At 42.0% G+C, this 21499-nt stretch overlaps 60 non-coding genes across 60 annotated transcripts; 20 read left to right on the top strand and 40 right to left on the bottom strand.

Moving 5' to 3' along the window:
• Positions 1-86: 86 nt before the first annotated feature.
• Positions 87-168, bottom strand: trnas-gcu (transfer RNA serine (anticodon GCU)). Its single transcript has one exon. It is a non-coding gene; the product is annotated as a tRNA-Ser (tRNA).
• A 161-nt stretch (positions 169-329) lies between these two features.
• Positions 330-401, bottom strand: trnaq-cug (transfer RNA glutamine (anticodon CUG)). Its single transcript has one exon. It is a non-coding gene; the product is annotated as a tRNA-Gln (tRNA).
• Positions 402-537: 136 nt separating this feature from the next.
• On the top strand, positions 538-609 carry trnag-ucc (transfer RNA glycine (anticodon UCC)). The gene has a single exon. It is a non-coding gene; the product is annotated as a tRNA-Gly (tRNA).
• A 324-nt stretch (positions 610-933) lies between these two features.
• trnas-gcu (transfer RNA serine (anticodon GCU)) lies at positions 934-1015 on the bottom strand. Its single transcript has one exon. It is a non-coding gene; the product is annotated as a tRNA-Ser (tRNA).
• A 161-nt stretch (positions 1016-1176) lies between these two features.
• On the bottom strand, positions 1177-1248 carry trnaq-cug (transfer RNA glutamine (anticodon CUG)). The gene has a single exon. It is a non-coding gene; the product is annotated as a tRNA-Gln (tRNA).
• Positions 1249-1384: 136 nt separating this feature from the next.
• On the top strand, positions 1385-1456 carry trnag-ucc (transfer RNA glycine (anticodon UCC)). The gene has a single exon. It is a non-coding gene; the product is annotated as a tRNA-Gly (tRNA).
• Positions 1457-1780: 324 nt separating this feature from the next.
• On the bottom strand, positions 1781-1862 carry trnas-gcu (transfer RNA serine (anticodon GCU)). The gene has a single exon. It is a non-coding gene; the product is annotated as a tRNA-Ser (tRNA).
• A 162-nt stretch (positions 1863-2024) lies between these two features.
• trnaq-cug (transfer RNA glutamine (anticodon CUG)) lies at positions 2025-2096 on the bottom strand. Its single transcript has one exon. It is a non-coding gene; the product is annotated as a tRNA-Gln (tRNA).
• A 136-nt stretch (positions 2097-2232) lies between these two features.
• Positions 2233-2304, top strand: trnag-ucc (transfer RNA glycine (anticodon UCC)). Its single transcript has one exon. It is a non-coding gene; the product is annotated as a tRNA-Gly (tRNA).
• A 324-nt stretch (positions 2305-2628) lies between these two features.
• On the bottom strand, positions 2629-2710 carry trnas-gcu (transfer RNA serine (anticodon GCU)). Its single transcript has one exon. It is a non-coding gene; the product is annotated as a tRNA-Ser (tRNA).
• Positions 2711-2871: 161 nt separating this feature from the next.
• trnaq-cug (transfer RNA glutamine (anticodon CUG)) lies at positions 2872-2943 on the bottom strand. Its single transcript has one exon. It is a non-coding gene; the product is annotated as a tRNA-Gln (tRNA).
• Positions 2944-3079: 136 nt separating this feature from the next.
• On the top strand, positions 3080-3151 carry trnag-ucc (transfer RNA glycine (anticodon UCC)). The gene has a single exon. It is a non-coding gene; the product is annotated as a tRNA-Gly (tRNA).
• A 324-nt stretch (positions 3152-3475) lies between these two features.
• Positions 3476-3557, bottom strand: trnas-gcu (transfer RNA serine (anticodon GCU)). The gene has a single exon. It is a non-coding gene; the product is annotated as a tRNA-Ser (tRNA).
• Positions 3558-3718: 161 nt separating this feature from the next.
• On the bottom strand, positions 3719-3790 carry trnaq-cug (transfer RNA glutamine (anticodon CUG)). The gene has a single exon. It is a non-coding gene; the product is annotated as a tRNA-Gln (tRNA).
• A 135-nt stretch (positions 3791-3925) lies between these two features.
• trnag-ucc (transfer RNA glycine (anticodon UCC)) lies at positions 3926-3997 on the top strand. The gene has a single exon. It is a non-coding gene; the product is annotated as a tRNA-Gly (tRNA).
• A 324-nt stretch (positions 3998-4321) lies between these two features.
• trnas-gcu (transfer RNA serine (anticodon GCU)) lies at positions 4322-4403 on the bottom strand. The gene has a single exon. It is a non-coding gene; the product is annotated as a tRNA-Ser (tRNA).
• A 162-nt stretch (positions 4404-4565) lies between these two features.
• On the bottom strand, positions 4566-4637 carry trnaq-cug (transfer RNA glutamine (anticodon CUG)). Its single transcript has one exon. It is a non-coding gene; the product is annotated as a tRNA-Gln (tRNA).
• Positions 4638-4772: 135 nt separating this feature from the next.
• On the top strand, positions 4773-4844 carry trnag-ucc (transfer RNA glycine (anticodon UCC)). Its single transcript has one exon. It is a non-coding gene; the product is annotated as a tRNA-Gly (tRNA).
• Positions 4845-5168: 324 nt separating this feature from the next.
• trnas-gcu (transfer RNA serine (anticodon GCU)) lies at positions 5169-5250 on the bottom strand. Its single transcript has one exon. It is a non-coding gene; the product is annotated as a tRNA-Ser (tRNA).
• A 162-nt stretch (positions 5251-5412) lies between these two features.
• Positions 5413-5484, bottom strand: trnaq-cug (transfer RNA glutamine (anticodon CUG)). The gene has a single exon. It is a non-coding gene; the product is annotated as a tRNA-Gln (tRNA).
• A 135-nt stretch (positions 5485-5619) lies between these two features.
• On the top strand, positions 5620-5691 carry trnag-ucc (transfer RNA glycine (anticodon UCC)). The gene has a single exon. It is a non-coding gene; the product is annotated as a tRNA-Gly (tRNA).
• A 324-nt stretch (positions 5692-6015) lies between these two features.
• trnas-gcu (transfer RNA serine (anticodon GCU)) lies at positions 6016-6097 on the bottom strand. The gene has a single exon. It is a non-coding gene; the product is annotated as a tRNA-Ser (tRNA).
• A 161-nt stretch (positions 6098-6258) lies between these two features.
• On the bottom strand, positions 6259-6330 carry trnaq-cug (transfer RNA glutamine (anticodon CUG)). The gene has a single exon. It is a non-coding gene; the product is annotated as a tRNA-Gln (tRNA).
• A 136-nt stretch (positions 6331-6466) lies between these two features.
• Positions 6467-6538, top strand: trnag-ucc (transfer RNA glycine (anticodon UCC)). The gene has a single exon. It is a non-coding gene; the product is annotated as a tRNA-Gly (tRNA).
• Positions 6539-6862: 324 nt separating this feature from the next.
• trnas-gcu (transfer RNA serine (anticodon GCU)) lies at positions 6863-6944 on the bottom strand. Its single transcript has one exon. It is a non-coding gene; the product is annotated as a tRNA-Ser (tRNA).
• A 161-nt stretch (positions 6945-7105) lies between these two features.
• Positions 7106-7177, bottom strand: trnaq-cug (transfer RNA glutamine (anticodon CUG)). Its single transcript has one exon. It is a non-coding gene; the product is annotated as a tRNA-Gln (tRNA).
• Positions 7178-7313: 136 nt separating this feature from the next.
• trnag-ucc (transfer RNA glycine (anticodon UCC)) lies at positions 7314-7385 on the top strand. The gene has a single exon. It is a non-coding gene; the product is annotated as a tRNA-Gly (tRNA).
• A 324-nt stretch (positions 7386-7709) lies between these two features.
• On the bottom strand, positions 7710-7791 carry trnas-gcu (transfer RNA serine (anticodon GCU)). Its single transcript has one exon. It is a non-coding gene; the product is annotated as a tRNA-Ser (tRNA).
• Positions 7792-7952: 161 nt separating this feature from the next.
• trnaq-cug (transfer RNA glutamine (anticodon CUG)) lies at positions 7953-8024 on the bottom strand. The gene has a single exon. It is a non-coding gene; the product is annotated as a tRNA-Gln (tRNA).
• A 136-nt stretch (positions 8025-8160) lies between these two features.
• Positions 8161-8232, top strand: trnag-ucc (transfer RNA glycine (anticodon UCC)). The gene has a single exon. It is a non-coding gene; the product is annotated as a tRNA-Gly (tRNA).
• A 324-nt stretch (positions 8233-8556) lies between these two features.
• trnas-gcu (transfer RNA serine (anticodon GCU)) lies at positions 8557-8638 on the bottom strand. Its single transcript has one exon. It is a non-coding gene; the product is annotated as a tRNA-Ser (tRNA).
• A 161-nt stretch (positions 8639-8799) lies between these two features.
• Positions 8800-8871, bottom strand: trnaq-cug (transfer RNA glutamine (anticodon CUG)). The gene has a single exon. It is a non-coding gene; the product is annotated as a tRNA-Gln (tRNA).
• A 135-nt stretch (positions 8872-9006) lies between these two features.
• trnag-ucc (transfer RNA glycine (anticodon UCC)) lies at positions 9007-9078 on the top strand. Its single transcript has one exon. It is a non-coding gene; the product is annotated as a tRNA-Gly (tRNA).
• Positions 9079-9402: 324 nt separating this feature from the next.
• Positions 9403-9484, bottom strand: trnas-gcu (transfer RNA serine (anticodon GCU)). Its single transcript has one exon. It is a non-coding gene; the product is annotated as a tRNA-Ser (tRNA).
• A 162-nt stretch (positions 9485-9646) lies between these two features.
• On the bottom strand, positions 9647-9718 carry trnaq-cug (transfer RNA glutamine (anticodon CUG)). The gene has a single exon. It is a non-coding gene; the product is annotated as a tRNA-Gln (tRNA).
• Positions 9719-13484: 3766 nt separating this feature from the next.
• Positions 13485-13556, top strand: trnag-ucc (transfer RNA glycine (anticodon UCC)). The gene has a single exon. It is a non-coding gene; the product is annotated as a tRNA-Gly (tRNA).
• A 567-nt stretch (positions 13557-14123) lies between these two features.
• trnaq-cug (transfer RNA glutamine (anticodon CUG)) lies at positions 14124-14195 on the bottom strand. Its single transcript has one exon. It is a non-coding gene; the product is annotated as a tRNA-Gln (tRNA).
• Positions 14196-14727: 532 nt separating this feature from the next.
• Positions 14728-14809, bottom strand: trnas-gcu (transfer RNA serine (anticodon GCU)). The gene has a single exon. It is a non-coding gene; the product is annotated as a tRNA-Ser (tRNA).
• Positions 14810-14970: 161 nt separating this feature from the next.
• trnaq-cug (transfer RNA glutamine (anticodon CUG)) lies at positions 14971-15042 on the bottom strand. Its single transcript has one exon. It is a non-coding gene; the product is annotated as a tRNA-Gln (tRNA).
• Positions 15043-15178: 136 nt separating this feature from the next.
• Positions 15179-15250, top strand: trnag-ucc (transfer RNA glycine (anticodon UCC)). Its single transcript has one exon. It is a non-coding gene; the product is annotated as a tRNA-Gly (tRNA).
• A 324-nt stretch (positions 15251-15574) lies between these two features.
• trnas-gcu (transfer RNA serine (anticodon GCU)) lies at positions 15575-15656 on the bottom strand. Its single transcript has one exon. It is a non-coding gene; the product is annotated as a tRNA-Ser (tRNA).
• A 179-nt stretch (positions 15657-15835) lies between these two features.
• trnaq-cug (transfer RNA glutamine (anticodon CUG)) lies at positions 15836-15907 on the bottom strand. The gene has a single exon. It is a non-coding gene; the product is annotated as a tRNA-Gln (tRNA).
• Positions 15908-16043: 136 nt separating this feature from the next.
• trnag-ucc (transfer RNA glycine (anticodon UCC)) lies at positions 16044-16115 on the top strand. Its single transcript has one exon. It is a non-coding gene; the product is annotated as a tRNA-Gly (tRNA).
• Positions 16116-16439: 324 nt separating this feature from the next.
• trnas-gcu (transfer RNA serine (anticodon GCU)) lies at positions 16440-16521 on the bottom strand. Its single transcript has one exon. It is a non-coding gene; the product is annotated as a tRNA-Ser (tRNA).
• Positions 16522-16682: 161 nt separating this feature from the next.
• trnaq-cug (transfer RNA glutamine (anticodon CUG)) lies at positions 16683-16754 on the bottom strand. The gene has a single exon. It is a non-coding gene; the product is annotated as a tRNA-Gln (tRNA).
• Positions 16755-16890: 136 nt separating this feature from the next.
• On the top strand, positions 16891-16962 carry trnag-ucc (transfer RNA glycine (anticodon UCC)). The gene has a single exon. It is a non-coding gene; the product is annotated as a tRNA-Gly (tRNA).
• A 324-nt stretch (positions 16963-17286) lies between these two features.
• trnas-gcu (transfer RNA serine (anticodon GCU)) lies at positions 17287-17368 on the bottom strand. The gene has a single exon. It is a non-coding gene; the product is annotated as a tRNA-Ser (tRNA).
• A 179-nt stretch (positions 17369-17547) lies between these two features.
• Positions 17548-17619, bottom strand: trnaq-cug (transfer RNA glutamine (anticodon CUG)). Its single transcript has one exon. It is a non-coding gene; the product is annotated as a tRNA-Gln (tRNA).
• Positions 17620-17755: 136 nt separating this feature from the next.
• trnag-ucc (transfer RNA glycine (anticodon UCC)) lies at positions 17756-17827 on the top strand. The gene has a single exon. It is a non-coding gene; the product is annotated as a tRNA-Gly (tRNA).
• A 567-nt stretch (positions 17828-18394) lies between these two features.
• Positions 18395-18466, bottom strand: trnaq-cug (transfer RNA glutamine (anticodon CUG)). Its single transcript has one exon. It is a non-coding gene; the product is annotated as a tRNA-Gln (tRNA).
• A 136-nt stretch (positions 18467-18602) lies between these two features.
• On the top strand, positions 18603-18674 carry trnag-ucc (transfer RNA glycine (anticodon UCC)). Its single transcript has one exon. It is a non-coding gene; the product is annotated as a tRNA-Gly (tRNA).
• Positions 18675-18998: 324 nt separating this feature from the next.
• On the bottom strand, positions 18999-19080 carry trnas-gcu (transfer RNA serine (anticodon GCU)). Its single transcript has one exon. It is a non-coding gene; the product is annotated as a tRNA-Ser (tRNA).
• A 179-nt stretch (positions 19081-19259) lies between these two features.
• Positions 19260-19331, bottom strand: trnaq-cug (transfer RNA glutamine (anticodon CUG)). Its single transcript has one exon. It is a non-coding gene; the product is annotated as a tRNA-Gln (tRNA).
• Positions 19332-19467: 136 nt separating this feature from the next.
• Positions 19468-19539, top strand: trnag-ucc (transfer RNA glycine (anticodon UCC)). Its single transcript has one exon. It is a non-coding gene; the product is annotated as a tRNA-Gly (tRNA).
• Positions 19540-19863: 324 nt separating this feature from the next.
• On the bottom strand, positions 19864-19945 carry trnas-gcu (transfer RNA serine (anticodon GCU)). Its single transcript has one exon. It is a non-coding gene; the product is annotated as a tRNA-Ser (tRNA).
• A 179-nt stretch (positions 19946-20124) lies between these two features.
• Positions 20125-20196, bottom strand: trnaq-cug (transfer RNA glutamine (anticodon CUG)). Its single transcript has one exon. It is a non-coding gene; the product is annotated as a tRNA-Gln (tRNA).
• Positions 20197-20332: 136 nt separating this feature from the next.
• On the top strand, positions 20333-20404 carry trnag-ucc (transfer RNA glycine (anticodon UCC)). Its single transcript has one exon. It is a non-coding gene; the product is annotated as a tRNA-Gly (tRNA).
• A 324-nt stretch (positions 20405-20728) lies between these two features.
• On the bottom strand, positions 20729-20810 carry trnas-gcu (transfer RNA serine (anticodon GCU)). The gene has a single exon. It is a non-coding gene; the product is annotated as a tRNA-Ser (tRNA).
• Positions 20811-20971: 161 nt separating this feature from the next.
• trnaq-cug (transfer RNA glutamine (anticodon CUG)) lies at positions 20972-21043 on the bottom strand. The gene has a single exon. It is a non-coding gene; the product is annotated as a tRNA-Gln (tRNA).
• Positions 21044-21179: 136 nt separating this feature from the next.
• On the top strand, positions 21180-21251 carry trnag-ucc (transfer RNA glycine (anticodon UCC)). The gene has a single exon. It is a non-coding gene; the product is annotated as a tRNA-Gly (tRNA).
• Positions 21252-21499: the final 248 nt, after the last annotated feature.

The raw sequence follows: 21499 nt of genomic DNA, 5'->3' as shown, positions 1-21499 counted from the left end.
AAGGAAAATAGTGCAAAACGTCCTTGATTCATTGTACTTTTTTCCATGAAATGGAAGACGATGTACTTATGTAAGAATGGTGCAAACGATGAGGATGGGATTCGAACCCACGCGTGCAGAGCACAATGGATTAGCAGTCCATCACCTTAACCACTCGGCCACCCCATCAGCTTATCAACCTCTAAAATACTTTTTATTTTTTCCGAAATGTGGTCGAGACTAAATATGGGCAAGAGAGATTTTTTGAAAAAGTGTTTAAAGTCTCGGTGTTGGAAAAATGGATGAGGGACACAGCGAAGAGCCGTCGTCTGATGCTACACTGCTCTAATAGGTTCCACCGAGACTTGAACTCGGATCGCTGGATTCAGAGTCCAGAGTGCTAACCATTACACCATGGAACCAGTTCATCATAGACTGTTTCAGTAGACTCTGCAACCGTTCTTTAAACTAAATATAAGTGAAAATGACAAATTGAACAGTTCCACCGAGATTTGAGTTTGGGTTCGATGATTTCCGAGTATAATTTATGTCATTGTGGCATTGGTGGTATAGTGGTGAGCATAGCTGCCTTCCAAGCAGTTGACCCGGGTTCGATTCCCGGCCAATGCATTGGTATGCTTTTTCGAATGCCACAGGGATTCAGGACTTTAGAAATCAGTGTCTCTGTTTTCTTTTCGGTAAATATTGTGCTCCAGACTACATTTTGGCGGAACTGAAATATTTAACCGTGGTTCAGACCATAGAGAATGAACAAGACTCTTGCTTTAGCGAATGAGAACTTTCAAGATCAGTGTCTGTATTTTTTGGCAGTAAAGGTTGTGCTCTAGGCTACAATTAATTGAAATGAAAGGAAAATAGTGCAAAACGTCCTTGATTCATTGTACTTTTTTCCATGAAATGGAAGACGATGTACTTATGTAAGAATGGTGCAAACGATGAGGATGGGATTCGAACCCACGCGTGCAGAGCACAATGGATTAGCAGTCCATCACCTTAACCACTCGGCCACCCCATCAGCTTATCAACCTCTAAAATACTTTTTATTTTTTCCGAAATGTGGTCGAGACTAAATATGGGCAAGAGAGATTTTTTGAAAAAGTGTTTAAAGTCTCGGTGTTGGAAAAATGGATGAGGGACACAGCGAAGAGCCGTCGTCTGATGCTACACTGCTCTAATAGGTTCCACCGAGACTTGAACTCGGATCGCTGGATTCAGAGTCCAGAGTGCTAACCATTACACCATGGAACCAGTTCATCATAGACTGTTTCAGTAGACTGTGCAACCGTTCTTTAAACTAAATATAAGTGAAAATGACAAATTGAACAGTTCCACCGAGATTTGAGTTTGGGTTTCGATGATTTCCTAGTATAATTATGTCATTGTGGCATTGGTGGTATAGTGGTGAGCATAGCTGCCTTCCAAGCAGTTGACCCGGGTTCGATTCCCGGCCAATGCATTGGTATGCTTTTTCGAATGCCACAGGGATTCAGGACTTTAGAAATCAGTGTCTCTGTTTTCTTTTCGGTAAATATTGTGCTCCAGACTACATTTTGGCGGAACTGAAATATTTAACCGTGGTTCAGACCATAGAGAATGAACAAGACTCTTGCTTTAGCGAATGAGAACTTTCAAGATCAGTGTCTGTATTTTTTGGCAGTAAAGGTTGTGCTCTAGGCTACAATTAATTGAAATGAAAGGAAAATAGTGCAAAACGTCCTTGATTCATTGTACTTTTTTCCATGAAATGGAAGACGATGTACTTATGTAAGAATGGTGCAAACGATGAGGATGGGATTCGAACCCACGCGTGCAGAGCACAATGGATTAGCAGTCCATCACCTTAACCACTCGGCCACCCCATCAGCTTATCAACCTCTAAAATACTTTTTATTTTTTCCGAAATGTGGTCGAGACTAAATATGGGCAAGAGAGATTTTTTTGAAAAAGTGTTTAAAGTCTCGGTGTTGGAAAAATGGATGAGGGACACAGCGAAGAGCCGTCGTCTGATGCTACACTGCTCTAATAGGTTCCACCGAGACTTGAACTCGGATCGCTGGATTCAGAGTCCAGAGTGCTAACCATTACACCATGGAACCAGTTCATCATAGACTGTTTCAGTAGACTGTGCAACCGTTCTTTAAACTAAATATAAGTGAAAATGACAAATTGAACAGTTCCACCGAGATTTGAGTTTGGGTTCGATGATTTCCGAGTATAATTTATGTCATTGTGGCATTGGTGGTATAGTGGTGAGCATAGCTGCCTTCCAAGCAGTTGACCCGGGTTCGATTCCCGGCCAATGCATTGGTATGCTTTTTCGAATGCCACAGGGATTCAGGACTTTAGAAATCAGTGTCTCTGTTTTCTTTTCGGTAAATATTGTGCTCCAGACTACATTTTGGCGGAACTGAAATATTTAACCGTGGTTCAGACCATAGAGAATGAACAAGACTCTTGCTTTAGCGAATGAGAACTTTCAAGATCAGTGTCTGTATTTTTTGGCAGTAAAGGTTGTGCTCTAGGCTACAATTAATTGAAATGAAAGGAAAATAGTGCAAAACGTCCTTGATTCATTGTACTTTTTTCCATGAAATGGAAGACGATGTACTTATGTAAGAATGGTGCAAACGATGAGGATGGGATTCGAACCCACGCGTGCAGAGCACAATGGATTAGCAGTCCATCACCTTAACCACTCGGCCACCCCATCAGCTTATCAACCTCTAAAATACTTTTTATTTTTTCCGAAATGTGGTCGAGACTAAATATGGGCAAGAGAGATTTTTTGAAAAAGTGTTTAAAGTCTCGGTGTTGGAAAAATGGATGAGGGACACAGCGAAGAGCCGTCGTCTGATGCTACACTGCTCTAATAGGTTCCACCGAGACTTGAACTCGGATCGCTGGATTCAGAGTCCAGAGTGCTAACCATTACACCATGGAACCAGTTCATCATAGACTGTTTCAGTAGACTGTGCAACCGTTCTTTAAACTAAATATAAGTGAAAATGACAAATTGAACAGTTCCACCGAGATTTGAGTTTGGGTTCGATGATTTCCGAGTATAATTTATGTCATTGTGGCATTGGTGGTATAGTGGTGAGCATAGCTGCCTTCCAAGCAGTTGACCCGGGTTCGATTCCCGGCCAATGCATTGGTATGCTTTTTCGAATGCCACAGGGATTCAGGACTTTAGAAATCAGTGTCTCTGTTTTCTTTTCGGTAAATATTGTGCTCCAGACTACATTTTGGCGGAACTGAAATATTTAACCGTGGTTCAGACCATAGAGAATGAACAAGACTCTTGCTTTAGCGAATGAGAACTTTCAAGATCAGTGTCTGTATTTTTTGGCAGTAAAGGTTGTGCTCTAGGCTACAATTAATTGAAATGAAAGGAAAATAGTGCAAAACGTCCTTGATTCATTGTACTTTTTTCCATGAAATGGAAGACGATGTACTTATGTAAGAATGGTGCAAACGATGAGGATGGGATTCGAACCCACGCGTGCAGAGCACAATGGATTAGCAGTCCATCACCTTAACCACTCGGCCACCCCATCAGCTTATCAACCTCTAAAATACTTTTTATTTTTTCCGAAATGTGGTCGAGACTAAATATGGGCAAGAGAGATTTTTTGAAAAAGTGTTTAAAGTCTCGGTGTTGGAAAAATGGATGAGGGACACAGCGAAGAGCCGTCGTCTGATGCTACACTGCTCTAATAGGTTCCACCGAGACTTGAACTCGGATCGCTGGATTCAGAGTCCAGAGTGCTAACCATTACACCATGGAACCAGTTCATCATAGACTGTTTCAGTAGACTGTGCAACCGTTCTTTAAACTAAATATAAGTGAAAATGACAAATTGAACAGTTCCACCGAGATTTGAGTTTGGGTTCGATGATTTCCGAGTATAATTATGTCATTGTGGCATTGGTGGTATAGTGGTGAGCATAGCTGCCTTCCAAGCAGTTGACCCGGGTTCGATTCCCGGCCAATGCATTGGTATGCTTTTTCGAATGCCACAGGGATTCAGGACTTTAGAAATCAGTGTCTCTGTTTTCTTTTCGGTAAATATTGTGCTCCAGACTACATTTTGGCGGAACTGAAATATTTAACCGTGGTTCAGACCATAGAGAATGAACAAGACTCTTGCTTTAGCGAATGAGAACTTTCAAGATCAGTGTCTGTATTTTTTGGCAGTAAAGGTTGTGCTCTAGGCTACAATTAATTGAAATGAAAGGAAAATAGTGCAAAACGTCCTTGATTCATTGTACTTTTTTCCATGAAATGGAAGACGATGTACTTATGTAAGAATGGTGCAAACGATGAGGATGGGATTCGAACCCACGCGTGCAGAGCACAATGGATTAGCAGTCCATCACCTTAACCACTCGGCCACCCCATCAGCTTATCAACCTCTAAAATACTTTTTATTTTTTCCGAAATGTGGTCGAGACTAAATATGGGCAAGAGAGATTTTTTTGAAAAAGTGTTTAAAGTCTCGGTGTTGGAAAAATGGATGAGGGACACAGCGAAGAGCCGTCGTCTGATGCTACACTGCTCTAATAGGTTCCACCGAGACTTGAACTCGGATCGCTGGATTCAGAGTCCAGAGTGCTAACCATTACACCATGGAACCAGTTCATCATAGACTGTTTCAGTAGACTGTGCAACCGTTCTTTAAACTAAATATAAGTGAAAATGACAAATTGAACAGTTCCACCGAGATTTGAGTTTGGGTTCGATGATTTCCGAGTATAATTATGTCATTGTGGCATTGGTGGTATAGTGGTGAGCATAGCTGCCTTCCAAGCAGTTGACCCGGGTTCGATTCCCGGCCAATGCATTGGTATGCTTTTTCGAATGCCACAGGGATTCAGGACTTTAGAAATCAGTGTCTCTGTTTTCTTTTCGGTAAATATTGTGCTCCAGACTACATTTTGGCGGAACTGAAATATTTAACCGTGGTTCAGACCATAGAGAATGAACAAGACTCTTGCTTTAGCGAATGAGAACTTTCAAGATCAGTGTCTGTATTTTTTGGCAGTAAAGGTTGTGCTCTAGGCTACAATTAATTGAAATGAAAGGAAAATAGTGCAAAACGTCCTTGATTCATTGTACTTTTTTCCATGAAATGGAAGACGATGTACTTATGTAAGAATGGTGCAAACGATGAGGATGGGATTCGAACCCACGCGTGCAGAGCACAATGGATTAGCAGTCCATCACCTTAACCACTCGGCCACCCCATCAGCTTATCAACCTCTAAAATACTTTTTATTTTTTCCGAAATGTGGTCGAGACTAAATATGGGCAAGAGAGATTTTTTGAAAAAGTGTTTAAAGTCTCGGTGTTGGAAAAATGGATGAGGGACACAGCGTAAGAGCCGTCGTCTGATGCTACACTGCTCTAATAGGTTCCACCGAGACTTGAACTCGGATCGCTGGATTCAGAGTCCAGAGTGCTAACCATTACACCATGGAACCAGTTCATCATAGACTGTTTCAGTAGACTGTGCAACCGTTCTTTAAACTAAATATAAGTGAAAATGACAAATTGAACAGTTCCACCGAGATTTGAGTTTGGGTTCGATGATTTCCGAGTATAATTATGTCATTGTGGCATTGGTGGTATAGTGGTGAGCATAGCTGCCTTCCAAGCAGTTGACCCGGGTTCGATTCCCGGCCAATGCATTGGTATGCTTTTTCGAATGCCACAGGGATTCAGGACTTTAGAAATCAGTGTCTCTGTTTTCTTTTCGGTAAATATTGTGCTCCAGACTACATTTTGGCGGAACTGAAATATTTAACCGTGGTTCAGACCATAGAGAATGAACAAGACTCTTGCTTTAGCGAATGAGAACTTTCAAGATCAGTGTCTGTATTTTTTGGCAGTAAAGGTTGTGCTCTAGGCTACAATTAATTGAAATGAAAGGAAAATAGTGCAAAACGTCCTTGATTCATTGTACTTTTTTCCATGAAATGGAAGACGATGTACTTATGTAAGAATGGTGCAAACGATGAGGATGGGATTCGAACCCACGCGTGCAGAGCACAATGGATTAGCAGTCCATCACCTTAACCACTCGGCCACCCCATCAGCTTATCAACCTCTAAAATACTTTTTATTTTTTCCGAAATGTGGTCGAGACTAAATATGGGCAAGAGAGATTTTTTGAAAAAGTGTTTAAAGTCTCGGTGTTGGAAAAATGGATGAGGGACACAGCGAAGAGCCGTCGTCTGATGCTACACTGCTCTAATAGGTTCCACCGAGACTTGAACTCGGATCGCTGGATTCAGAGTCCAGAGTGCTAACCATTACACCATGGAACCAGTTCATCATAGACTGTTTCAGTAGACTGTGCAACCGTTCTTTAAACTAAATATAAGTGAAAATGACAAATTGAACAGTTCCACCGAGATTTGAGTTTGGGTTCGATGATTTCCGAGTATAATTTATGTCATTGTGGCATTGGTGGTATAGTGGTGAGCATAGCTGCCTTCCAAGCAGTTGACCCGGGTTCGATTCCCGGCCAATGCATTGGTATGCTTTTTCGAATGCCACAGGGATTCAGGACTTTAGAAATCAGTGTCTCTGTTTTCTTTTCGGTAAATATTGTGCTCCAGACTACATTTTGGCGGAACTGAAATATTTAACCGTGGTTCAGACCATAGAGAATGAACAAGACTCTTGCTTTAGCGAATGAGAACTTTCAAGATCAGTGTCTGTATTTTTTGGCAGTAAAGGTTGTGCTCTAGGCTACAATTAATTGAAATGAAAGGAAAATAGTGCAAAACGTCCTTGATTCATTGTACTTTTTTCCATGAAATGGAAGACGATGTACTTATGTAAGAATGGTGCAAACGATGAGGATGGGATTCGAACCCACGCGTGCAGAGCACAATGGATTAGCAGTCCATCACCTTAACCACTCGGCCACCCCATCAGCTTATCAACCTCTAAAATACTTTTTATTTTTTCCGAAATGTGGTCGAGACTAAATATGGGCAAGAGAGATTTTTTGAAAAAGTGTTTAAAGTCTCGGTGTTGGAAAAATGGATGAGGGACACAGCGAAGAGCCGTCGTCTGATGCTACACTGCTCTAATAGGTTCCACCGAGACTTGAACTCGGATCGCTGGATTCAGAGTCCAGAGTGCTAACCATTACACCATGGAACCAGTTCATCATAGACTGTTTCAGTAGACTGTGCAACCGTTCTTTAAACTAAATATAAGTGAAAATGACAAATTGAACAGTTCCACCGAGATTTGAGTTTGGGTTCGATGATTTCCGAGTATAATTTATGTCATTGTGGCATTGGTGGTATAGTGGTGAGCATAGCTGCCTTCCAAGCAGTTGACCCGGGTTCGATTCCCGGCCAATGCATTGGTATGCTTTTTCGAATGCCACAGGGATTCAGGACTTTAGAAATCAGTGTCTCTGTTTTCTTTTCGGTAAATATTGTGCTCCAGACTACATTTTGGCGGAACTGAAATATTTAACCGTGGTTCAGACCATAGAGAATGAACAAGACTCTTGCTTTAGCGAATGAGAACTTTCAAGATCAGTGTCTGTATTTTTTGGCAGTAAAGGTTGTGCTCTAGGCTACAATTAATTGAAATGAAAGGAAAATAGTGCAAAACGTCCTTGATTCATTGTACTTTTTTCCATGAAATGGAAGACGATGTACTTATGTAAGAATGGTGCAAACGATGAGGATGGGATTCGAACCCACGCGTGCAGAGCACAATGGATTAGCAGTCCATCACCTTAACCACTCGGCCACCCCATCAGCTTATCAACCTCTAAAATACTTTTTATTTTTTCCGAAATGTGGTCGAGACTAAATATGGGCAAGAGAGATTTTTTGAAAAAGTGTTTAAAGTCTCGGTGTTGGAAAAATGGATGAGGGACACAGCGAAGAGCCGTCGTCTGATGCTACACTGCTCTAATAGGTTCCACCGAGACTTGAACTCGGATCGCTGGATTCAGAGTCCAGAGTGCTAACCATTACACCATGGAACCAGTTCATCATAGACTGTTTCAGTAGACTGTGCAACCGTTCTTTAAACTAAATATAAGTGAAAATGACAAATTGAACAGTTCCACCGAGATTTGAGTTTGGGTTCGATGATTTCCGAGTATAATTTATGTCATTGTGGCATTGGTGGTATAGTGGTGAGCATAGCTGCCTTCCAAGCAGTTGACCCGGGTTCGATTCCCGGCCAATGCATTGGTATGCTTTTTCGAATGCCACAGGGATTCAGGACTTTAGAAATCAGTGTCTCTGTTTTCTTTTCGGTAAATATTGTGCTCCAGACTACATTTTGGCGGAACTGAAATATTTAACCGTGGTTCAGACCATAGAGAATGAACAAGACTCTTGCTTTAGCGAATGAGAACTTTCAAGATCAGTGTCTGTATTTTTTGGCAGTAAAGGTTGTGCTCTAGGCTACAATTAATTGAAATGAAAGGAAAATAGTGCAAAACGTCCTTGATTCATTGTACTTTTTTCCATGAAATGGAAGACGATGTACTTATGTAAGAATGGTGCAAACGATGAGGATGGGATTCGAACCCACACGTGCAGAGCACAATGGATTAGCAGTCCATCACCTTAACCACTCGGCCACCCCATCAGCTTATCAACCTCTAAAATACTTTTTATTTTTTCCGAAATGTGGTCGAGACTAAATATGGGTAAGAGAGAATTTTTGAAAAAGTGTTTAAAGTCTCGGTGTTGGAAAAATGGATGAGGGACACAGCGAAGAGCCGTCGTCTGATGCTACACTGCTCTAATAGGTTCCACCGAGACTTGAACTCGGATCGCTGGATTCAGAGTCCAGAGTGCTAACCATTACACCATGGAACCAGTTCATCATAGACTATTTCAGTAGACTGCACAAACGTTCTTAAAACTAAATATAAGTGAAAATGACAAATTGAACAGTTCCACCGAGATTTGAGTTTGGGTTCGATGATTTCCGAGTATAATTATGTCATTGTGGCATTGGTGGTATAGTGGTGAGCATAGCTGCCTTCCAAGCAGTTGACCCGGGTTCGATTCCCGGCCAATGCATTGGTATGCTTTTTCGAATGCCACAGGGATTCAGGACTTTAGAAATCAGTGTCTCTGTTTTCTTTTCGGTAAATATTGTGCTCCAGACTACATTTTGGCGGAACTGAAATATTTAACCGTGGTTCAGACCATAGAGAATGAACAAGACTCTTGCTTTAGCGAATGAGAACTTTCAAGATCAGTGTCTGTATTTTTTGGCAGTAAAGGTTGTGCTCTAGGCTACAATTAATTGAAATGAAAGGAAAATAGTGCAAAACGTCCTTGATTCATTGTACTTTTTTCCATGAAATGGAAGACGATGTACTTATGTAAGAATGGTGCAAACGATGAGGATGGGATTCGAACCCACGCGTGCAGAGCACAATGGATTAGCAGTCCATCACCTTAACCACTCGGCCACCCCATCAGCTTATCAACCTCTAAAATACTTTTTATTTTTTCCGAAATGTGGTCGAGACTAAATATGGGCAAGAGAGATTTTTTGAAAAAGTGTTTAAAGTCTCGGTGTTGGAAAAATGGATGAGGGACACAGCGTAAGAGCCGTCGTCTGATGCTACACTGCTCTAATAGGTTCCACCGAGACTTGAACTCGGATCGCTGGATTCAGAGTCCAGAGTGCTAACCATTACACCATGGAACCAGTTCATCATAGACTGTTTCAGTAGACTGGAGTCCTATCTGTGTTATCTGTTTGTGTTCTCTCTACTGTTTCTTTGGCGTTACTCCGATGCAGCATTATGGACTTATGATCGCCAAACATTGATGCGCATCAAAAGCGCTCAGGAGTCTCAACTCTTGAGTGTCCTCCTGCTCCACACAACAGACGTCATCCCAGATTCATCCACCCTTCATCCACCCTTCCACCCTTCAACAGACGTCATCCCAGATTCATCCACCCTTCTGCGGATTGTATCCACCAGCTTCCCTGTTGCGCTGGCTACCGTAAGAAACGGCGTAGGAACAGGGGAAATCGCGGCGGCATCCGGGTGAGAATCAGGAGAGAAATGAGTTTCTCCCCCGCGCAGCCACGGACTCGCCAGCTCTCCACTGTCTATGCAGGACACAGTGACCTCTACCTGGCCCGGCGTTCGTGGGATCCCAGGTACTCCTGCCATCTGTCCGTCGCTCCATTCCGGACGCAGATCCCCGCCAGTCCGGCCCGACCAAGACTGCGCGTCCGAAGCGGCGGAGTGAACCTCCAAAACATCCGACCTCTGGAACTCACTCGCTGTCAACAGGTTTCTGTGTTTTCTGCGAAAGCGGCCCTGATTAACTGCAGGTCTGTGTCAAATAAGACGTTCATCCTCAACGACTTTTTCACGGGTCATGATCTGGATTTACTGTTTTTGACTGAGACTTGGATTACCTCTGGACCCGGTGAGTTATCTGCTTTTGGTGAACTCTGTCCAACAAACTGTTCCGTCATTAGCACCCCGAGATGCGTTGGAAGAGGTGGCGGAGTAGCTTTGGTATTTAAAAATCGTTTAAAGATTCGGACACTGTCTACTGGGAATTACTCTAGCTTTGAGCTACAGTGCGTAAAAATAGAATCCACTACAACTCCGTTGGTCTGCGCATTGGTTTACAGGCCTCCCAAGCCAGATAAAGACTTTATTAGCGATTTTTCTGACTTTCTGTCGCAATTTGTACCATTACATGACCGTCTGCTGATATTGGGTGATTTCAATATCCATGTCTGTTGTCCAGGCAGACCCATGGTCAGCGAATTCTGCCACGTCCTGGATTCCTTCAGTCTTCTCCAGCACATAGACAAGGCTACTCATGTACTCGGACATAGTCTTGATCTTATTCTCTCCTATGGGATTTTTATTGACAAATTAAACATCGAGGACGCATCGTTCTCTGATCACATGCCTATTGTGTTTGATATCACACTATCTAACCCCATGTGTACAGTTAAAACCCCAGGCCGTTTTTCCCGTTATATTAACTCCCACACTGCAATCCAGTTCTCTGAAATGTTCAAAAAAACTGCATTCTCAACTGCTGATCGGCTCCCCTCCAACCCAGATGAATTGATTTCCCTCTTTCATTCCTCTTGCTCAGACATCTTAAACTCTGTAGCCCCCCTTAAATACAGGCGGCATCCCAACAGTGGTTGGATGAACCCACCCGCTCTTTTAGACAGGCCTGTCGGAAAGCTGAACGAAGATGGAAGAAAGACCATCTTGCTGTTTCTTTTGACATTTTTAAAAATGCACTGTTGACTTATCAGGCAGCAGCCAAAAAAGCCAGAACCAAACATTTCTCTGATATTATAAATAAAAATTCCCATAGACCCCAAATTCTGTTTGGTACCATAAACTCCATTATCAACCCCCATGTATCCCCAGATGCTGACGCATCCACTGACATCTGTGAAAAATTCTTACAATTTTTCACTGAGAAAATTGAAAACATCAGATCCCAGTTTAACCCCTCCCCATCTGACATTACGCCTGGCTGTTCAGGTGCTACAGTCATTTTTAACACATTCAAACAAGTTTCTTTAGAGGAGCTTAGGGAGATAGTCTCACATATGAAACCCACATCTTCCCCTCATGATGTTGTCCCCTCCCATATCATTAAGGACACTTTTGATACAGTTGGCCCAAGTATTCAAAACATCATTAACTCCTGCCTAGTTTCTGGCACAGTCCCTTCATGTTTTAAGCATGCTGTCGTCCAGCCTCTGCTTAAAAAACACAACCTGGATGCTAAGTGTCTAAAAAATTATCGCCCAATTTCTAAGCTTCCTTTTATTTCTAAAGTGATGGAAAAAGTTGTCCTGTCACAACTGCAACCTTTTTTAGATTTAAATGAAATATCAGAACCTCTTCAGTCAGGCTTTAAAACTCTCCATAGCACTGAAACGGCTTTGTTAAAGGTGACAAATGATCTGTTACTCACATTAGATTCTGGTGAAAATGCTATCCTGGTTTTATTAGACCTTAGCGCTGCCTTTGATACTGTGGATCATAACATTCTTCTGACCCGCCTTGAACAGTGGGTTGGTATTAAAGGCACAGCCCTCGATTGGTTCAGCTCCTATCTGAAACATAGGACTTTCTCAGTATCCATCAGTCAGTTCTTTTCATCCACTGCTCCTGTCTCCTATGGGGTCCCACAAGGGTCCATCCTTGGACCAGTCCTTTTTGGCCTGTACATGCTCCCGCTAGGGAACATTATCAGGAAACATAACATCTCATTCCACCTCTACGCAGACGACTCTCAGCTGTATCTTCCACTGAAGTCTAAGGACTCTTTACAACCTCTCCTGGACTGTCTGGATGATATTAAAGGCTGGATGGCAACTAACTTCCTTCAGTTAAACAGCAATAAGACAGAAGTCATGATCTTTGGCCCTCCTAAATCAAAACACACTCTTGTCAGCAACCTAGATAACCTTGAACCTTTTGTCAAGTCCCATGCTAGAAACCTTGGTGTCATCCTTGATTCAGAGCTTTGTCTTGACAAGCAAATTTGTGCTGCTGTCAAAAACTGTTTTTACCAGTTACGCGTAATTGCCAAAATCAAACCTTTCCTGTCTCCTAAAGACCTTGAAAAAATCATCCATGCCTTCATTACATCACGGCTGGACTATTGTAATTCCTTATACATAGGCCTACCCCAGTCCCTACTAAACCGCCTTCAGATGGCCCAAAATGCAGCTGCAAGACTGCTGACGGGCACTAAAAAACATGACCACATCACACCAGTTCTTGCCTCCTTGCATTGGCTTCCTGTTAATTTTAGAATTCAGTTCAAGGTTTTACTGATTGTTTTTAAAGCTCTTAATGGACAGGCCCCTAGTTACATTTCTGACCTTATCCATCCACACCAAGCCCCCAGGTCCCTCAGATCATCTGGCAATGCTCTCCTCCATGTGCCTCGGTCAAGGCTCAAGCGAAAAGGTGACAGAGCCTTTGCAGTTGCAGCGCCACGGCTGTGGAACCAATTGCCCCTGGACATTAAAAAAGCTCCGTCCATCCTTGTTTTTAAGTCTAGGCTCAAAACTCACCTTTTCACTCTATCCTTCCCAGCTTCCTAACCCTCCGGCTGTTGCTCCATCTGTAACTCTGTATATGTCTCTTGTTGTCATTGCCGTCTCTGTTCCTGTTGTCATTGTTTCTGTTGATCTGTCTGCCTACTGTTGCTCGTCTCATATTGTAATTATTTGTTTACTTATTTTTATTTTATTTATTTTATTTATATCACTATTATGTACAGCACTTTGGTCAGTGAAAGCTGTGTGAAATGTGCTTTATAAATAAATTTTACTTACTTACTTACTTACTGTGCAACCGTTCTTTAAACTAAATATAAGTGAAAATGACAAATTGAACAGTTCCACCGAGATTTGAGTTTGGGTTCGATGATTTCCGAGTATTAACTATGTAATTGTGGCATTGGTGGTATAGTGGTGAGCATAGCTGCCTTCCAAGCAGTTGACCCGGGTTCGATTCCCGGCCAATGCATTGGTATGCTTCTTCGAATGCCACAGGGATTCAGGACTTTAGAAATCAGTGTCTCTGTTTTCTTTTCGGTAAATATTGTGCTCCAGACTACATTTTGCCGGAACTGAAATATTTAACCGTGGTTCAGACCATAGAGAATGAACAAGACTCTTGCTTTAGCGAATGAGAACTTTCAAGATCAGTGTCTGTATTTTTTGGCAGTAAAGGTTGTGCTCTAGGCTACAATTAATTGAAATGAAAGGAAAATAGTGCAAAACGTCCTTGATTCATTGTACTTTTTTCCATGAAATGGAAGACGATGTACTTATGTAAGAATGTTGCAAACGATGATGATGGGATTCAAACCCATGCGTGCAGAGCACAATGGATTAGCAGTCCATCACCCTAACCACTCGGCCACCCCATCAGCTTATCAACCTCTAAAATACTTTTTATTTTTTCCGAAATGTGGTCGAGACTAAATATGGGCAAGAGAGATTTTTTGAAAAAGTGTTTAAAGTCTCGGGGTTGGAAAAATGGATGAGGGACACAGCGAAGAGCCGTCGTCTGATGCTACACTGCTCTAATAGGTTCCACCGAGACTTGAACTCGGATCGCTGGATTCAGAGTCCAGAGTGCTAACCATTACACCATGGAACCAGTTCATCATAGACTGTTTCAGTAGACTGTGCAACCGTTCTTTAAACTAAATATAAGTGAAAATGACAAATTGAACAGTTCCACCGAGATTTGAGTTTGGGTTCGATGATTTCCGAGTATAATTTATGTCATTGTGGCATTGGTGGTATAGTGGTGAGCATAGCTGCCTTCCAAGCAGTTGACCCGGGTTCGATTCGCGGCCAATGCATTGGTATGCTTTTTCGAATGCCACAGGGATTCAGGACTTTAGAAATCAGTGTCTCTGTTTTCTTTTCGGTAAATATTGTGCTCCAGACTACATTTTGGCGGAACTGAAATATTTAACCGTGGTTCAGACCATAGAGAATGAACAAGACTCTTGCTTTAGCGAATGAGAACTTTCAAGATCAGTGTCTGTATTTTTTGGCAGTAAAGGTTGTGCTCTAGGCTACAATTAATTGAAATGAAAGGAAAATAGTGCAAAACGTCCTTGATTCATTGTACTTTTTTCCATGAAATGGAAGACGATGTACTTATGTAAGAATGGTGCAAACGATGAGGACGGGATTCGAACCCACGCGTGCAGAGCACAATGGATTAGCAGTCCATTACCTTAACCACTCGGCCACCCCATCAGCTTATCAACCTCTAAAATACTTTTTATTTTTTCCGAAATGTGGTCGAGACTAAATATGGGCAAGAGAGATTTTTTGAAAAAGTGTTTAAAGTCTCGGGGTTGGAAAAATGGATGAGGGACACAGAGAAGAGCCGTCGTCTGATGCTACACTGCTCTAATAGGTTCCACCGAGACTTGAACTCGGATCGCTGGATTCAGAGTCCAGAGTGCTAACCATTACACCATGGAACCAGTTCATCATAGACTGTTTCAGTAGACTGTGCAACCGTTCTTTAAACTAAATATAAGTGAAAATGACAAATTGAACAGTTCCACCGAGATTTGAGTTTGGGTTCGATGATTTCCGAGTATAATTTATGTCATTGTGGCATTGGTGGTATAGTGGTGAGCATAGCTGCCTTCCAAGCAGTTGACCCGGGTTCGATTCCCGGCCAATGCATTGGTATGCTTTTTCGAATGCCACAGGGATTCAGGACTTTAGAAATCAGTGTCTCTGTTTTCTTTTCGGTAAATATTGTGCTCCAGACTACATTTTGGCGGAACTGAAATATTTAACCGTGGTTCAGACCATAGAGAATGAACAAGACTCTTGCTTTAGCGAATGAGAACTTTCAAGATCAGTGTCGGTATTTTTTGGCAGTAAAGGTTGTGCTCTAGGCTACAATTAATTGAAATGAAAGGAAAATAGTGCAAAACGTCCTTGATTCATTGTACTTTTTTCCATGAAATGGAAGACGATGTACTTAGGTAAGAATGGTGCAAACGATGAGGATGGGATTCGAACCCACGCGTGCATAGCACAATGGATTAGCAGTCCATCACCTTAACCACTCGGCCACCCCATCAGCTTAGCAACATCTAAAATACTTTTTATTTTTTCCGAAATGTCGTCGAGATATATATATGTCGTCTTGCCCAATATGGGCAAGAGAGAATTTTTGAAAAAGTGTTTAAAGTCTCGGTGTTGGAAAAATGGATGAGGGACACAGCGAAGAGCCGTCGTCTGATGCTACACTGCTCTAATAGGTTCCACCGAGACTTGAACTCGGATCGCTGGATTCAGAGTCCAGAGTGCTAACCATTACACCATGGAACCAGTTCATCATAGACTGTTTCAGTAGACTGTGCAACCGTTCTTTAAACTAAATATAAGTGAAAATGACAAATTGAACAGTTCCACCGAGATTTGAGTTTGGGTTCGATGATTTCCGAGTATTAATTATGTCATTGTGGCATTGGTGGTATAGTGGTGAGCATAGCTGCCTTCCAAGCAGTTGACCCGGGTTCGATTCCCGGCCAATGCATTCGTATGCTTTTTCGAATGCCACAGGGATTCAGGACTTTAGAAATCAGTGTCTCTGTTTTCTTTTCGGTAAATATTGTGCTCCAGACTACATTTTGGCGGAACTGAAATATTTAACCGTGGTTCAGACCATAGAGAATGAACAAGACTCTTGCTTTAGCGAATGAGAACTTTCAAGATCAGTGTCTGTATTTTTTGGCAGTAAAGGTTGTGCTCTAGGCTACAATTAATTGAAATGAAAGGAAAATAGTGCAAAACGTCCTTGATTCATTGTACTTTTTTCCATGAAATGGAAGACGATGTACTTATGTAAGAATGGTGCAAACGATGAGGACGGGATTCGAACCCACGCGTGCAGAGCACAATGGATTAGCAGTCCATCACCTTAACCACTCGGCCACCCCATCAGCTTATCAACCTCTAAAATACTTTTTATTTTTTCCGAAATGTGGTCGAGACTAAATATGGGCAAGAGAGATTTTTTGAAAAAGTGTTTAAAGTCTCGGGGTTGGAAAAATGGATGAGGGACACAGAGAAGAGCCGTCGTCTGATGCTACACTGCTCTAATAGGTTCCACCGAGACTTGAACTCGGATCGCTGGATTCAGAGTCCAGAGTGCTAACCATTACACCATGGAACCAGTTCATCATAGACTGTTTCAGTAGACTGTGCAACCGTTCTTTAAACTAAATATAAGTGAAAATGACAAATTGAACAGTTCCACCGAGATTTGAGTTTGGGTTCGATGATTTCCGAGTATAATTTATGTCATTGTGGCATTGGTGGTATAGTGGTGAGCATAGCTGCCTTCCAAGCAGTTGACCCGGGTTCGATTCCCGGCCAATGCATTGGTATGCTTTTTCGAATGCCACAGGGATTCAGGACTTTAGAAATCAGTGTCTCTGTTTTCTTTTCGGTAAATATTGTGCTCCAGACTACATTTTGGCGGAACTGAAATATTTAACCGTGGTTCAGACCATAGAGAATGAACAAGACTCTTGCTTTAGCGAATGAGAACTTTCAAGATCAGTGTCGGTATTTTTTGGCAGTAAAGGTTGTGCTCTAGGCTACAATTAATTGAAATGAAAGGAAAATAGTGCAAAACGTCCTTGATTCATTGTACTTTTTTCCATGAAATGGAAGACGATGTACTTAGGTAAGAATGGTGCAAACGATGAGGATGGGATTCGAACCCACGCGTGCATAGCACAATGGATTAGCAGTCCATCACCTTAACCACTCGGCCACCCCATCAGCTTAGCAACATCTAAAATACTTTTTATTTTTTCCGAAATGTCGTCGAGATATATATATGTCGTCTTGCCCAATATGGGCAAGAGAGAATTTTTGAAAAAGTGTTTAAAGTCTCGGTGTTGGAAAAATGGATGAGGGACACAGCGAAGAGCCGTCGTCTGATGCTACACTGCTCTAATAGGTTCCACCGAGACTTGAACTCGGATCGCTGGATTCAGAGTCCAGAGTGCTAACCATTACACCATGGAACCAGTTCATCATAGACTGTTTCAGTAGACTGTGCAACCGTTCTTTAAACTAAATATAAGTGAAAATGACAAATTGAACAGTTCCACCGAGATTTGAGTTTGGGTTCGATGATTTCCGAGTATTAATTATGTCATTGTGGCATTGGTGGTATAGTGGTGAGCATAGCTGCCTTCCAAGCAGTTGACCCGGGTTCGATTCCCGGCCAATGCATTCGTATGCTTTTTCGAATGCCACAGGGATTCAGGACTTTAGAAATCAGTGTCTCTGTTTTCTTTTCGGTAAATATTGTGCTCCAGACTACATTTTGGCGGAACTGAAATATTTAACCGTGGTTCAGACCATAGAGAATGAACAAGACTCTTGCTTTAGCGAATGAGAACTTTCAAGATCAGTGTCTGTATTTTTTGGCAGTAAAGGTTGTGCTCTAGGCTACAATTAATTGAAATGAAAGGAAAATAGTGCAAAACGTCCTTGATTCATTGTACTTTTTTCCATGAAATGGAAGACGATGTACTTATGTAAGAATGGTGCAAACGTGGAGGACGGGATTCGAACCCACGCGTGCAGAGCACAATGGATTAGCAGTCCATCACCTTAACCACTCGGCCACCCCATCAGCTTATCAACATCTAAAATACTTTTTATTTTTTCCGAAATGTGGTCGAGACTAAATATGGGCAAGAGAGATTTTTTGAAAAAGTGTTTAAAGTCTCGGGGTTGGAAAAATGGATGAGGGACACAGAGAAGAGCCGTCGTCTGATGCTACACTGCTCTAATAGGTTCCACCGAGACTTGAACTCGGATCGCTGGATTCAGAGTCCAGAGTGCTAACCATTACACCATGGAACCAGTTCATCATAGACTGTTTCAGTAGACTGTGCAACCGTTCTTTAAACTAAATATAAGTGAAAATGACAAATTGAACAGTTCCACCGAGATTTGAGTTTGGGTTCGATGATTTCCGAGTATAATTTATGTCATTGTGGCATTGGTGGTATAGTGGTGAGCATAGCTGCCTTCCAAGCAGTTGACCCGGGTTCGATTCCCGGCCAATGCATTGGTATGCTTTTTCGAATGCCACAGGGATTCAGGACTTTAGAAATCAGTGTCTCTGTTTTCTTTTCGGTAAATATTGTGCTCCAGACTACATTTTGGCGGAACTGAAATATTTAACCGTGGTTCAGACCATAGAGAATGAACAAGACTCTTGCTTTAGCGAATGAGAACTTTCAAGATCAGTGTCGGTATTTTTTGGCAGTAAAGGTTGTGCTCTAGGCTACAATTAATTGAAATGAAAGGAAAATAGTGCAAAACGTCCTTGATTCATTGTACTTTTTTCCATGAAATGGAAGACGATGTACTTAGGTAAGAATGGTGCAAACGATGAGGATGGGATTCGAACCCACGCGTGCATAGCACAATGGATTAGCAGTCCATCACCTTAACCACTCGGCCACCCCATCAGCTTAGCAACATCTAAAATACTTTTTATTTTTTCCGAAATGTCGTCGAGATATATATATGTCGTCTTGCCCAATATGGGCAAGAGAGAATTTTTGAAAAAGTGTTTAAAGTCTCGGTGTTGGAAAAATGGATGAGGGACACAGCGAAGAGCCGTCGTCTGATGCTACACTGCTCTAATAGGTTCCACCGAGACTTGAACTCGGATCGCTGGATTCAGAGTCCAGAGTGCTAACCATTACACCATGGAACCAGTTCATCATAGACTGTTTCAGTAGACTGTGCAACCGTTCTTTAAACTAAATATAAGTGAAAATGACAAATTGAACAGTTCCACCGAGATTTGAGTTTGGGTTCGATGATTTCCGAGTATTAATTATGTCATTGTGGCATTGGTGGTATAGTGGTGAGCATAGCTGCCTTCCAAGCAGTTGACCCGGGTTCGATTCCCGGCCAATGCATTCGTATGCTTTTTCGAATGCCACAGGGATTCAGGACTTTAGAAATCAGTGTCTCTGTTTTCTTTTCGGTAAATATTGTGCTCCAGACTACATTTTGGCGGAACTGAAATATTTAACCGTGGTTCAGACCATAGAGAATGAACAAGACTCTTGCTTTAGCGAATGAGAACTTTCAAGATCAGTGTCGGTATTTTTTGGCAGTAAAGGTTGTGCTCTAGGCTACAATTAATTGAAATGAAAGGAAAATAGTGCAAAACGTCCTTGATTCATTGTACTTTTTTCCATGAAATGGAAGACGATGTACTTAGGTAAGAATGGTGCAAACGATGAGGATGGGATTCGAACCCACGCGTGCATAGCACAATGGATTAGCAGTCCATCACCTTAACCACTCGGCCACCCCATCAGCTTAGCAACATCTAAAATACTTTTTATTTTTTCCGAAATGTCGTCGAGATATATATATGTCGTCTTGCCCAATATGGGCAAGAGAGAATTTTTGAAAAAGTGTTTAAAGTCTCGGTGTTGGAAAAATGGATGAGGGACACAGCGAAGAGCCGTCGTCTGATGCTACACTGCTCTAATAGGTTCCACCGAGACTTGAACTCGGATCGCTGGATTCAGAGTCCAGAGTGCTAACCATTACACCATGGAACCAGTTCATCATAGACTGTTTCAGTAGACTGTGCAACCGTTCTTTAAACTAAATATAAGTGAAAATGACAAATTGAACAGTTCCACCGAGATTTGAGTTTGGGTTCGATGATTTCCGAGTATTAATTATGTCATTGTGGCATTGGTGGTATAGTGGTGAGCATAGCTGCCTTCCAAGCAGTTGACCCGGGTTCGATTCCCGGCCAATGCATTCGTATGCTTTTTCGAATGCCACAGGGATTCAGGACTTTAGAAATCAGTGTCTCTGTTTTCTTTTCGGTAAATATTGTGCTCCAGACTACATTTTGGCGGAACTGAAATATTTAACCGTGGTTCAGACCATAGAGAATGAACAAGACTCTTGCTTTAGCGAATGAGAACTTTCAAGATCAGTGTCTGTATTTTTTGGCAGTAAAGGTTGTGCTCTAGGCTACAATTAATTGAAATGAAAGGAAAATAGTGCAAAACGTCCTTGATTCATTGTACTTTTTTCCATGAAATGGAAGACGATGTACTTATGTAAGAATGGTGCACACGATGAGGATGGGATTCGAACCCACGCGTGCAGAGCACAATGGATTAGCAGTCCATCACCTTAACCACTCGGCCACCCCATCAGCTTATCAACCTCTAAAATACTTTTTATTTTTTCCGAAATGTGGTCGAGACTAAATATGGGCAAGAGAGATTTTTTGAAAAAGTGTTTAAAGTCTCGGGGTTGGAAAAATGGATGAGGGACACAGCGAAGAGCCGTCGTCTGATGCTACACTGCTCTAATAGGTTCCACCGAGACTTGAACTCGGATCGCTGGATTCAGAGTCCAGAGTGCTAACCACTGCACCATGGAACCAGTTCACCATAGACTGTTTCAGTAGACTGTGCAACCGTTCTTTAAACTAAATATAAGTGAAAATGACAAATTGAACAGTTCCACCGAGATTTGAGTTTGGGTTCGATGATTTCCGAGTATAATTTATGTCATTGTGGCATTGGTGGTATAGTGGTGAGCATAGCTGCCTTCCAAGCAGTTGACCCGGGTTCGATTCCCGGCCAATGCATTGGTATGCTTTTTCGAATGCCACAGGGATTCAGGACTTTAGAAATCAGTGTCTCTGTTTTCTTTTCGGTAAATATTGTGCTCCAGACTACATTTTGGCGGAACTGAAATATTTAACCGTGGTTCAGACCATAGAGAATGAACAAGACTCTTGCTTTAGCGAATGAGAACTTTCAAGATCAGTGTCGGTATTTTTTGGCAGTAAAGGTTGTGCTCTAGGCTACAATTAATTGAAATGAAAGGAAAATA

The sequence above is a fragment of the Gadus morhua genome, chromosome 8, assembly GCF_902167405.1.
Source record: "Gadus morhua chromosome 8, gadMor3.0, whole genome shotgun sequence".
Taxonomy (NCBI): Eukaryota; Metazoa; Chordata; class Actinopteri; order Gadiformes; family Gadidae; genus Gadus; species Gadus morhua.
Note: the sequence above shows the minus strand (reverse complement) of the source record. Positions and strands in the feature narration are given on the sequence as shown.